The sequence below is a fragment of the Heptranchias perlo genome, chromosome 1, assembly GCF_035084215.1.
Source record: "Heptranchias perlo isolate sHepPer1 chromosome 1, sHepPer1.hap1, whole genome shotgun sequence".
Taxonomy (NCBI): domain Eukaryota; kingdom Metazoa; phylum Chordata; class Chondrichthyes; order Hexanchiformes; family Hexanchidae; genus Heptranchias; species Heptranchias perlo.
The window spans coordinates 42,490,043-42,502,282 of NC_090325.1; the positions used below are offsets into that span (position 1 = coordinate 42,490,043).

The following is a 12,240-nucleotide window of genomic DNA, read 5'->3' on the forward strand; positions in this document are numbered from 1 at the left end:
GGACATCAGGTTGTGTGTTGCAATTTCAGTTGATGGCACCAAAGTACAGGTAGGTTTCCAGGAAATGGGAACAACAAATAGACATTATTTGAACTAGTTATTTGAGTTTGCATTTAAATAGCACGCTTACAAGTGAAGCTTAAAATATTTTGTTCACCTTAAAAAAAAGCTTCATTGTTACTGAAGCACAGATATTTCACATACCATTTCGCTAAAACCAGAACAGCCAAATTACCAAAACTGCAGGTTTTTAATGTGGGGGAAGAGGAGGGGTGGGGGCCAGGGGGGAGGGGGGGTGGCGGGGAGTACCAAAGGGCAGCATATTGTGTATCATTAACTCCAGCACATGCATCACCTCCAATGATTTAGTGGGTAAAAAAAATGGTTTTGAACCATGTAGACCAGGAGAGTGCCAGGTCCGATCACTTCCCACTGATGACAAGAATTATTCAATGGGTGTGATACACTTGACATCAGTACCATTAGGCTAGGAAGATAAATATCAACTGAGGTTACACTCCTAGCACTACGTAATGACTCCTGCTTTAAGTATGCATACATGGGCATCTGGTGAAGAAGGATTGGGCTTGGCTGCAATGGTGCCTATGGTTGACTAGCCCACTGATATCTCATCTCGCAGGTGAAAAATGCCATCTAAGACAAGGTACGCATGAGTCACCGCTGGCCATGGAAGCGGATCCCTGCAAGAATCACTGCCTGAAGTAAAAGGAGGTAAGGAGCTAAAAAAAGGAAGCATTTCCTGTGCGTGTACGTATTTGATTAAATTTTCAATAAAGTAGTCAACATTTCACGTCGCTTGCAATTCAACTGGCTAGTACTAAAAAACTGAATCAAAAAAGGAATGTGAAGCTGGTCTTTCACATTGTGAATGCACAGAATTATCTTTTGTTTGCTTTTATCGTATTTCTCCCTTCTTTGAAAATTATTTAATTTCCCACCACATAGATACACACAAAAAGCTGGGATTTCATTATTGTGCATTCATCCCCAAATTTGACTCAAGGAAATCTTTTGACATGCTGATAGATCTTATTGAATAATATATTGGAATTAATGCTAGATGCAGATAGCTATTTGCATTAATTAGGAGTTATAGCAAAATACAGAAAATTCTACCCTGCACATAACTCGTGCTGTACCTGCCTTGATTTCACTTGATGCTCACATTAGGCACAAAAAATTGAAAATGTTCTATTCTCTAGCACTAAAAATAATTTTAAAAAATTCTTACTCCATCCAAAAGTATTTTTCATGGTAACTATAGTTCAAGCTCTTATCAATAATCTGTTCACTGGCACTTAGTTTGGGATTCACCAGAACCACTGGGCTCCAGACCTCATAACAGCCTCGATCCAGACATGCTATATAAAGTACTAAATACCAAAGGAAAGTAGCTGCCTCTGACATCAAGGCAACATTTGACCAAGTGTGGCACCAAGGAGCCTTGCAAAACTGAAGTCAATGGGTGTCAAAAAGAAAATCCTCCAATGGCTAGAGTCATACCTAAAGCAAAAGGAAGATGGTCATCGTTGTTGGAGGCCAGTTTTCAAATGCTCCATTAATGACCTTCCCTCCGTCAGATTCCACAGTGTTCAGCTCCATTCACAAATCCTCTGATAATGAAGCAGTCCATGCCAACTTACAAGATTTGGATAACATCCAGACTTGGCTGACAAGTGGCAAGTAACATTCATGGCACGCAAGTGCCAAGTAATTACCATCTTCAATAAAAGCAAGTCCAGCCAGCTCCCCTTGATTTTAAAAGGCACCAGCATCACCAAGTCCCTCACTAACAACGTCCTGGAGATTACCATTGATCAAAAGCTGAACTGGGGCAGTGATATCAAAACAATGGCTATAAAAGCAGAACAGAGGCTGGATACTCAGATGAGTAGTTAATCTCATGACCCACTAAGGCTGTCCAGCATCTACAAAGCTGTCAGGAGTGTGATGCAATACTCACCTCTCGCCAGGGTGGATGCAGCCGCAACAATATTCAATAAGCTTGACATCATCCAAGACAGAACAGTTTGCCTGATTGGTGTCCCTGCAAACGGACTCAATACACACCTCCTCCACACCGCGCATTGTGGTTACAGTATGTACAATTTAAAGCATGCGCTGCAGCACCTCACAAAGATTATTTCGACAGCACCTCCCTCTCCCAGAACAAGAAGGACAAGTGTAGCCATGTCATGGGAACACCATTACCTCAAGTTCCCCTCCAAGTCACACACTTGGAGGACATATATCGCCACTCCTTAATTGTCACTGAGTCAGAATCCTGGAAATCCCTACCTAGCACCATCATGGGAGCACCATCACCACAAGGAGTGCAGCAGTTCAAGGAGTAGGCCCACCATCATACCTTCTCAGGGCAACAAGGAATGGGCAATAAATGTGGCCTTGCTCACATCAATATTTTTAAAGTAACATTAAATCTGCAATTAAAGCCAAAGGAACTACAAATTTAATTTTTAGTTTTTGCCAAGTCCGCAACTAAATCTGGGTTCTAAATTTTGTGAAGATCACAGAAAATAGAAGTACAATGCATAACTGCTAAAAAGCTTTACTACATACTATGGGTGGGGAGGCGGAAGGAGGAAAAGGAAAGGGATGCCACAATCACTTTGCTTTACAAGTTTTTTCACTATCACTTGATTTGCAAGCCGCTAACGTTTTTAACCCTCAGAACTGCAAATGGATTTTTTGACCAAGTGATATTTAATCCAGTTTTACTATGATTAATTAAATAGGCTGTGAAGCTTTTAATGAACAGCTGCAATGCAGAAGCATTACAGGTGAAAAGCTACACCAAGCAATTACCTTGGTATTACTGAAAAAAATTAAATGTTGTACTTGTATAAACTAACCACGATGTAAATGGCATCATTGATTTACTAGCATGTTGTGCCACCAGCTGCTTTTACATGGGACTTTGAGGGATGCTTGACTGTTATTCCTAATGCATGGGTCTCGCACCCCTGGTTGACAACCCCAATGTAAACTTTCTAGATTCGCTCAGACCAACCGCTGGGAAGACCCTGCTTTTTCCGTCAGTCAGTTTATACTAAGGTTCCCAAGACCTGCGTGTCACTAATCAACAATGCAAGAATCCCTCCAAAGCCAGTCTAAAAATAGCTACGGTTAGGTGTAGGTTCACACTTGCAATTTCCTGATCTCACGTTCATAATATTCTAAATTTGCAAAAGAGACTGTTCTCCAAGTATCTCAAGAAAAGTCCTTGAGACAATCAATACGAAGGATCAAGTGAGGGAAAACTTGTTTATCCAAAAAGAATCAACTTCTGTGGTGAAGGGGGAATGGGGGAGGGAGAAAGGAATGCAAGAAGGTTTGCAGCAGACTCATTAAAAAGACCAGACTAACCAAGGAGCTTAGTTCAAGAGTCTTAAATAAGACAGGTGCCCCTCAAACAGGAAAGTCCTGTGACTCACAATGAAAAAAAACATAAATGTTCAAAGGACATAATAGCTTCCAAAACAAAATGAAGTAAGCAGAAAAACTGTAAACAAATATAGGATTTGCCGTGAAGCCTTATACGGCATGGTTATACTGCAGGCACTGGTGTGAGATCATTACCTGCAAAGGTTTGCAGAGCCATCAATGCCAAGTTATACTGCTGGCTCTGTACTGCTCTTTGATCAATTAAACGCAGTAGGGCCCTTCCTGTCAGATCCTTCATGCACGCTTGCTGTCTCAGTGCCACCGCACGCTGTCCCCAAGGTGGCTGCGGTGGGGACGAGACCGTTACCCATCTTCTTCTGGAATGTGCCTTTGCAAAGGTCTGGAGAGAGATGCAGTGGTATTTGTCCAGGTTCATCCGGAGCAGCTCCGCAACACAGGACGCCGTACTCTACGGACTGTTCCCAGGGACGCACACAGAGACAAACGTCAACTGCTGCTAGAAGATCACCAACTCGGTGAAAAAACGCCTTTGGTAGGCCCGAAACTAGCTGGTCTTCCTGTGCGAGGAGCTGTCCTCGACCGAGTGTTGCAGACTGGCATACTTCAAGATCCAGGACTACATGCTGAGGGACTCACTGAAGTGTGATGTGGCCGCCGCAAAGGCTCCGTGGGGAAAGGCCACAGTTTAGGGCCCTCCCGCCATTGTATACTGAGGGGCTAGAATCTGAGAAAAATCCCCATGGGCCAAATGTGTAATGACAAATATATGTAATGTAATGTACTGTTTCTGTAATCAGTAATGACTAATGCAATGAGGCACCCTAGAGTGTTATGAACTCTCTGTACCATGTATGATGAGTAAATGTATTGTTTGTATAGTGAAATTTGAACTGTACATATGTACCATTTAGAATTGTAAGACCTTTATTGAATTGTTGAAGCGTGACATTTGAAATGTACTGTATGTACCTTTACAAATTTTATGAAAAGTATATTTTTGGAAAAAAAAAATGCAGCTCTGTGCATTTATATAAGCATACAGGCACAAAGCTCAATTCACCATCATACAAATGCCCTTTAATTTTTTAATGCTAGTAAAGACTGAGGAGAAATTGTTGTTGAGATAAACAGTTTAAATTAAGTTTAAAACATTCTTGGTGGGCCAACAGGTCACAAAGTTTATTTCATACAAGTTGCAGTTCCACTGAACCAGAAACAAAGTCGAAGTACATAAGGACAGCTTCTCACTAGTGACACAAGGCCACCTTCTCAGGAGTCCTTCTCCGTAGGAGAATGGGTGGGGGAAAAAAATCTTTACCTCTGTAGATAAAATAATCAACAAAAAGTTGTTGAAAATTACAATCAACTAATGAAGACATTGAAGGCAACATTAAGATAAAATATCTAGTAAACTGGATGTGAGAATGTTGGCTCTGGTTTAATATATTAAATATTAGTCTTTTACCAAAGACATTTTAAAAAATAAATAAGGGTGCTGGTACAGATGATAAATGCCTCATCCAAATTATAATCAAAATTAAACAGATATGATGCACATCAAAAATGAATTTCTGAAGCTGTGAGACATTAGGGTCAATTGGCTCAGAAGGGTATGCACATGTTCCTCCTCAAATAAAATGCACAAAAATGAAATGTTTTTCTGGCCCCTTCATTGTTTTCATTCATCATTGTTGCCAAAATATGCTGCACTACAAAATTTGACAACTTAACTCTTTCCGTTATGACAACTTTTCTCTTTCCGTTATGACAACTTTTGCATCGATGTAATGCAAAAACTGGTGCATGGATTCAAAAGTTGTAGTATAATTGGACCATCACAGCCGAAAATAACAGCAATAAAACTGATGAGCAATTATACTTCATCATGTGCAAAGCATCCTTAGAGACTGATGCTCAAAATCTATCCCTGTCAAGGAAACTCATGTCAATATCCCAGCTAAGACCAAAACTATTTCAGTAACTGTCGTAAAAAAAAAGCATGGTCACTGGTTTTCTGTAAAACAGCCAACAAAATGGCTATGTGCATGAAGAATCGTGACAGAATCAAGCTCACTCAACTGGCCAATTTGTTTCAAACTTCAAATGACTTCTGTAACAAAATATTTTTCGTCACGTGTTGCAAAATATGATAATGTTCCAAAATATAAAGTTGTGATCCAAAAAATGGTGACGAAAAATATTTTTGTAAAAATGTTTCCCCATGGTGTGTCACACTGACCAGCATTCATCAGAATTCAAATGTGCTATGCATGTCAAACTTCTTCCCAATAAAAAGAGGAAGAGAATTTAAAGTGATCCTCCCATTAATATCAACTGGCTCAGAGGGGTATGCATAAGTTCCTCCTCAAATAAAATGCACAAAAATGAAATGTTTTACTGACCTACAGTTTGCAAAATTTGGGGTTGGGAGGTTAGAGAGGAAGCTCAATTGCTAAATTTAAATCTGAGATAGATAGGTTTTTGGCAACCAAAGGTATTAAGGGATATGGGCCAAAGGCAGGTATATGGAGTTAGATCACAGATCAGCCATGATCTTATCAAATGGCGGAGCAGGCACGAGGGGCTGAATGGCCTACTCCTGTTCCTATGTTCCTATGTGTGACAGTTGCCTTATGTCTAAACTGAAATGAAATCGTGCAATGACCACCAATCAATAATTTACCAGTGATTGGTCCAGAGACACAGGACAGATGCTGAGGGAAATGGAAATGACAATGAGAATGCCTACGTAGTGCCCCTTTAATGAAAATGCCTATATAGTCAGTTTTCAGTAAAATAGTAAAATGCCTAAGTGGCAAAGTAGAAGACATAGTAATGTGATCAAGAAAGGGTTAATTAGAAACCTGCCTGCTAAGGTTGAAACCATGGGCCCCTTCAAGGCTATTAGTGGTGTGAGTAGCTTGTTAGATGTAGAGGCCTGCTTATTCTCATCGGTGGAGAATCCAGTGATAACATTAGGGAGTCTGGTGTGGGGGTCTCTGTACAGCTCTGTACAGCTGGTTGATCAATAGAAATAATGAGCTGAGCGAAGCCATAAACATCCCAAGTTAATAGATAAGGATGTGGGATGGACAGGAGAAACATTCCAAGCTGGGAGATGAGGAGACATCCATCTATGTCTGTCACTGCGGCGTGATCAGCCAAGTTTAATATCTGTGATTGGCCTGCAATCAGGTAACCCCTCATGGCCAACCTATGCCCAGCTTATGATTGTTAACACGAGGGTCAACACCAATGTACCAACCCCTATTGATCTGTATAAACGTGTGGATTTCTGTATGGGTCTTTGTAGTCTTTGTTCTTACTTCTTACTCTGTCAGAATCGACCAGACTCCCTCAGGAGTCTGAATCGAAGCTGCAGACTAAGCCCTGCTAATAAAGTTGTGTTGAACTTTAAAGGTGTATTCGACTCAGTGTTTGCTGAACCAGACTGAGGGTAAAAGAATCTGGTTCATCAACAAGTGGCACCAAAAGGAAAGGAAAGGCTGGGCGATATTCAAAAGGTTGGGGTGTTGAATCAAGATTTCCCCCTATGTCCACTGCTTCTATTTTTTTTTAAACAATTTGTCAAGATATAAGGAATCATAGAATGGTTACAGCATGGAAGGAGGCCATACAGCCTGTCGAGTCCGTGCCGGCTCTCTGCAAGAGCAATCCATCTAGTCTCACTGCCCCGACCTATCCCCGTAGCCCTGCAAATTTTTTCCCTTCAAGTACTTATCCAATTCTCTTTAGAAATCCATGATTGAATCTGTCTCCACTACCCCCTCAGGCAGTGCATTCCAGATCATAACCACTCGCTGCGTTAAAAAGATTTTTCTCATGGCGCCTTTGGTTCTTTTGCCAATCACCTAAATCTATATCCTTTGGTTCTTGACCCCTCTGCCAATGGGAACAGTTTCTCTCTACTCTGTCCAGAACCTTCATGGTTTTGAATACCTCTATCAAATCTCATCTCAACCGCCTCTGCTCTAAGGAGAACAACCCCAGCTTCTCCCGTCTATGCACATAACTGAAGTCCCTCATCCCTGGAATCATTCTAGTAAATCGTTTCTGCACCCTCTCTAAGGCCTTCACATCCTTTCGAAAGTGTGATGCCCAGAACTGGACACAAGACTCCAGTTGTGGCCGAACCAGTGTTTTACAAAAGTTCATTATAACTTCCTTGCTTTTGTACTCCATGCCTCTATTTATAAAGCCCAGGATCCCGTATGCTTTCTTAACCGCTTTCTCAACCTGCCCTGCCACCTTCAACGATTTGTACACATATATCCCCCAGATCTCTTTGTTCCTGCACCCCTTTTAGAGTTGTACCCTTTAGCTTATATTGCCTCTCCTCGTTCTTCCCACAGAAATGTATCATTTCACACTTTTCTGCTTTGAACTTCATCTGCCATGTGTCCGCCCATTCCACCAGCCTGTCCATGTCCTCTTGAAGTCTATTACCATCCTACTCACTAGGTTCATTACCCTTCCAAGTTTTGTGTCATCTGAAATTGTGCCCTATACACTCAAATCCAAGTCATTAATATATATCAAAAAAAGCAACAGTCCTGGTGCCGACCCCTGGGGAACATCACTGTATACCTCCCTCCAGTCCGGAAAAAAACCGTTCACCACTACTCTCTGTTTCCTATTACTTAGCCAATTTCGTATCCATGCTGCCACTGCCCCCTTTATTCCATGGGCTTCAACTTTAATGACAAGCCTATTATGCGGCACTTTATCAAACCCCTTTTGGAAGTCCATATACACCACATCAACCGCATTGCCCTCATCGACCCTCTCTGTTACCTCATCAAAAAACTCAATCAAGTTAGTTATATACGATTTGCCTTTAACAAATCCGTGCTGGTTTTCCATTATTAATCTGCACTTGTCCAAGTGACTGTTAACTTTGTCCCGGATTATTGTTTCTAAAAGTTTCCCTACTACCGAGGTTAAACTGACTGGCCTATAGTTGCTGGGTTTATCCTTACACCTTTTTTTGAACCAGGGTTTAACATTTGCAATTCTCCAGTCCTCTGGCACGAATACCATTCTAAGGAGGATTGGAAGATTATGGACAGTACCTCCATAATTTCCACCCTTACTCCCCTTAGCAACCTAGGATGCATCCCATCTGAACCGGGTGATTTATCTACTTTAAGTACAGCTAGCTTTTCTAGTACCTCCTCTTTACCAATTTTTAGCCCATCCAGTATCTCAACTACCTCTTACTGTGATTTTGGTAACATCTTCTTCATTGGTAAAGACAGATGCAAAGTACTCATTTAGTACCTCAGCCATGCCCTCTGCCTCCATGCGTAGATCTCCTTTTTGATCCCTAACCAGTCCCACCCCTCCTCTTACTACCCATTTACTGTTTACATGCCTACAGAAGACTTTTGGATTCCCTTTTATGTTGGCCGCCAGTCTATTCTCAGACTCTGTCTTTGCCTCTCATTTCATTTTTCGCCTCCCCTCTGAACTTTCTATATTCAGCCTGGTTCTCACTTGTATTATCAACCCGATATCTGTCATATGCCCCTTTTTTTTTGCTTCATCTTACTCTCTACCTCTTTTGTCATCCAGGGAGCTCTGGTTTTCGTTGCCCTACCTTTCGTCCTCATGGGAATGTATCTATACTGCACCCGAACCATCGCCTCTTTAAAGTCCGCCCATTGTTCATTTACAGTTTTGCCTGCCAATCTTTGATTCCAATTTACCCGGGCCAGATCCGTTAGCATCCCATTGAAATTGGCCCTCCTCCAATTGAGTATTTTTACATTAGAGTGGTCCTTGTCCTTTTCCATAGGAAAGTGGAAAGACTCAGGTCTTGAAATTACATTGTATGTTGTTTGCATGAAATTCCGTTGCTATTTTAATGGCGGTGTTAACTCTTTTATTAAGCAGATTAACACCAAGATTAAAATTCAAAAAAGAATTCATCAAGGTTTTGTATACTAAATGCTTGCACTATGTAATTTCACAGCCCTAGGGCTGCAGTACACCAGAAGTGAAAGTGTCTCCAAAACAAAGGCGGCTAAAGAAGCCTGTCAATTTAAGAAAACACACTTCCCAGCACTATATTCCCAACTCTATGTTGAGAAGACCGAAGCCACTGTCTGAGGCTGAACCAAACCACTCTGAACCTTGGCGCCCTATTTGGCAGAGATGAGCTTCCGGCCCCGTATCCGCTCCATTACCAAGACCGCCTACTTCCATCTCCGTAACATTTTCCGTCTCCGCCCCTGCCTCAGCTCATATGTTGCGGAAACCCTCATCCATGACTTTGTTACCTCCAGACTCAATTATTCTAATACTCTCCAGCTGGCGTCCCACCTTGCACCCTCCGTAAACCTGAGCTCATCCTAAACTCCGCCGCCCGCATCAAGTCCCGTTCACCCATCACCCTTGTGCTCGCTGACCTATATTGGTTCCCGGTCCGGCAACACCTCGATTTTAAAATTCTCATCCTTGTTTTCAAATCCCTCCATGATCTTGCTCCTCCCTTTCTCTGTAACCTTCTCCAGCCCCACGACCCTCCGAGATCCTTGCACTCCTCCAATTCTGGCCTCTTGCGCATCTCCAGTTTTCATCACTTCACCATTAGCGGCCATGCCTTCATCTGCTTAGGTCCTAAGCTCTCGAATTCCCTCCCTAAACCTTTCCGCTTCTCTCTCTTCCTTTAAAACGCATCTCTTTGACCAAGCTTTTGGTCACCTGTCCTAATATCTCCTTACATGGCTTGGTGTCAAATTTTGATTGATAACGCTCCTGTGAAGCGCCTTGGGACGTTTTACTACGTTAAAGGTGCTTTATTAATGCAAGTTGTTGTTATTGTCTATCAAGATATTCAAGCTTTCATGGTAGTTTCAGGAACATACAATCTGTGCACAAACTATACTTCTGCAATTCAAGGACGTGAACTCAGGGCTCAATAACAACACCGCAAAAAAATCATTCCTAAAACATACTTTTACTGCAAAATCTTCTCGACACCAGCAGAAAGAACATTTTTAAGAAAAATGAAAAAGGCAGGCCTTTGTAGGTACTGCACATTTTGAACTCCAACGAAGAGACTAAAAAAATGTTCAAGTATTTTTTAAACTGTGGGATGGATACTGATTATATTTTAAATGTAAAACACTTTACCACCAGTGAGTTAAAACCATATCATTTGGAAGGAGGAAGGCAGAAAAGCTTTGAACTCTGCCTAACCTAGAAAACACCCATCGCAAAAGTTAATGCACATAATAAATGGAGTGCAGTAACTGGTTAGTGAGGGAGGAAATAAAAACACTTTGAACTCCAGCGATAACCGAAAGTTATAATTATCTTAAATACTTATGCCGGTGGCAACTGTGGTAAATGATACACTACATACGGAGTAAACACGAAAGAATTCAAGCGATTAATGGCTCAAAATAATATGCTTCAACCGCATTTTAACTCAAAGGCAAAGTACAGCATTTTTAAAAAGTCCAAAACAGATATAAAACTACGCAAATCAGAATTTGGAAAAACACTCTTTGGAAAAGGCAATCTCAAGTTATTAAAAAAATACAGCACAGTGCAATGATGCTCATACTTTCTTGAATCGAACAGAAGGGAAGAAGCAAGCACTTATTTAGTGGGTGAAACAGAGTTAACGCTGCGTGGGTCAGAGGAACTCCAGGTAAGGGTTTTTGACATAGCAGATTTAAATTTTAAAAAGTTAAATTATGGGATTCATTTCATTGTTGGACTGTAACACGCTCGGGCGTCAGAAACTTTGCATTCTAAGTTTAAGAAAGAAACGCCCCGTATTGTGTGTGCTTTGACAAGTCGTCTACACATACCAAGCAAACCGTACCCCCATACACAATGAGGTAAAAAAAATCTCTTCCAAAAACTTTTATTGCCATCAAAATACACAAAAAGTTAATTTAACACCCACCCATATAGACATAGTTTTAATTGTCCTGGTTACCTTGTGCGTTGCTCGTGGGTCACCCCACTGAGTTGGCCATGTCTCCCTCACGCTCCCTGCTGCTCTGGGTTTGGGAACGGACTTGCGCGTCCCTGTCTCAGTCCCTGTCTCAATCCCTGCCTGTCAATCAGTCGCGCGGCTCCTTGTTTTCCACCCGGGCGAAGTGAGAACCTCACAAACACCGGATGCACCGCCCCTACCCCCCACACTCCCAAACCATTGGCCGCTCCTGCTGTCCATCCCTGATGTCCGTCTTGGGTGGGGGGTAGACGAGCCACAGTGAGGGAAACGGACCGATGCAATGCACATAACCAGAGAACAACGTCATGCAAATTGTTCACAAGTGTTGTGCACAGCTGTGGATATCTGAATCCAGATGTATTCAAACGGGCACAAAATGCGTTACCATCTTCATGAAGATTTATTTTTGTCCCCAGACAATTATGTAAGAATCTCCGCTATATAAGAACGACTTGCATTTATATAGCACTTTTAACGTAATAAAACGTCCTTAGGCACATCATGAGAGTAATCAGGCACGGAGCCAAAGAAGGAGATGTCAGGCGAGGTGATTAAAAGCTTTGTCAAAGAGATAAGGTTAAGGAGGGTCTTAAAGGATGAGACGTTTAGGGAGAGAATTTTAAAGCTTAGGGTCTAGATGGCTGAAAGCACTGCGGCCAGTGGTGGGGCAAAGGGAGTGGGGGGTGTACAAGAAGCAGGAGTACAAGAAGCAGGGTGTACAAGAAGCCAAGTTCCGCACCCATGAGGACGACCTCAACCGGGATCTTGGGTTCATGTCACGCTACACGTTACCCCAC

At 41.9% G+C, this 12,240-nt stretch overlaps 1 protein-coding gene across 2 annotated transcripts in view; it reads right to left on the bottom strand.

The window, feature by feature from the left end:
• Nucleotides 1–11,566, bottom strand: part of il11ra (interleukin 11 receptor subunit alpha) — a 77,833-nt gene extending 66,267 nt beyond the window's left edge. For both annotated transcript variants that reach the window (XM_067984329.1, XM_067984339.1), the window contains exon 1: nucleotides 11,423–11,566. The gene's annotated coding sequence lies outside the window, so the exon portion shown is untranslated. The remainder of the gene's footprint in view (nucleotides 1–11,422) is intronic.
• Between the last annotated feature and the right edge of the window lie 674 nt (nucleotides 11,567–12,240).